At 44.4% G+C, this 1,132-nt stretch overlaps 1 non-coding gene across 1 annotated transcript; it reads right to left on the reverse strand.

Annotated features, from left to right (window-relative positions):
• Window positions 1-220: 220 nt before the first annotated feature.
• LOC138693934 (5S ribosomal RNA) lies at window positions 221-339 on the reverse strand. Its single transcript, XR_011330618.1, has one exon. It is a non-coding gene; the product is annotated as a 5S ribosomal RNA (ribosomal RNA).
• Between the last annotated feature and the right edge of the window lie 793 nt (window positions 340-1,132).

A 1,132-nucleotide genomic window follows, 5' to 3' on the forward strand; every position in this document is an offset into this window, starting at 1 on the left:
TTCCCTTCTTCGAGAAAACGCAGAGAAGTGAACCGTCTCATATGAATATGCTACCAGTCATAAGTTTCAATACGGAGCTGCAAGTACTTAAGAATTATCAATTACTCTACAATTATGCAGCGGCGTCATCATCCAAGCTATAGCTGGAATAGGGAAGGGAACATAATATCCCATAAGTCTTATTAGAACACGCTGGAAATAGTGACGTAAAAAAAAAAATCGCCAACGGCACGTGGTGTTCCCAAGCGGTCACCCATCCAAGTACTGACCACGCCCAATGTTGCTTGACTTCGGTGATCGGACGAGAACCGGTATTTTCAACATGGTATGGCCGTTGCCGATGAAACTGCGTAATCTGTAGGCACTTGAGGACGATGGGATTGGGGTGCACTCGATAAAACCTGCACTCGCTCACACACACACGTAAACTGCCTGCTTAGACTCTGTACCTAAATTACCAAGCTCGTTGGATGTCATTGGGATAGATGATAAATCTATCTATCAACGGCAGTTTGGTTACGTTTCAACGTCACACACTGCTGGATTGACACGGGATTAATAAAACAGCTAGTCGGCATTCTAAGTTAAGCCACAGGTGGATTGTTGTTCAACAGCGGAGCCTCCTTTCAACCACATGGTTGTGGAACTGTAGTCGGATTTTCGACATCATTTTCATGCCATACTACGGAACTTCACACAAACTTCAATTCACTTCTTGCACCGGCGGCTACTACGAATGGACTGAAGCTCGCTACTGACTAGGGGGGGGGGGACATTTGTCTCTTGATGGATTACGTGACAGATATATAAAGTATCAGTCGTATGTTATGAACCCGAGTTTCAATAAAGATAGATTACCCGTATGTCCACAGATTCTCAGTAGTGGCCTGCGGAAGGATTATGCCCGCGGTCGACAAGTTACCTTCTAAGTTGTTTTCCCTCAACAATTAATGCTGCCAAGTGAGTAGGAATGACACCGCGCTCTCATATAAGTCGTACGAAACTATTAAGGAAACGAATTTGCCTCGTGGATCCAAGTCTCCCATGGACTGCCTATAATGTATTATCTATCCTAGAAGTGTTATCGGGGTGATTATTTAAATTTTCACTCGGTGGGAACCGCTGTTGTTCT

Source organism: Periplaneta americana, unplaced genomic scaffold (assembly GCF_040183065.1).
Source record: "Periplaneta americana isolate PAMFEO1 unplaced genomic scaffold, P.americana_PAMFEO1_priV1 scaffold_24, whole genome shotgun sequence".
Lineage (NCBI taxonomy): Eukaryota > Metazoa > Arthropoda > Insecta > Blattodea > Blattidae > Periplaneta > Periplaneta americana.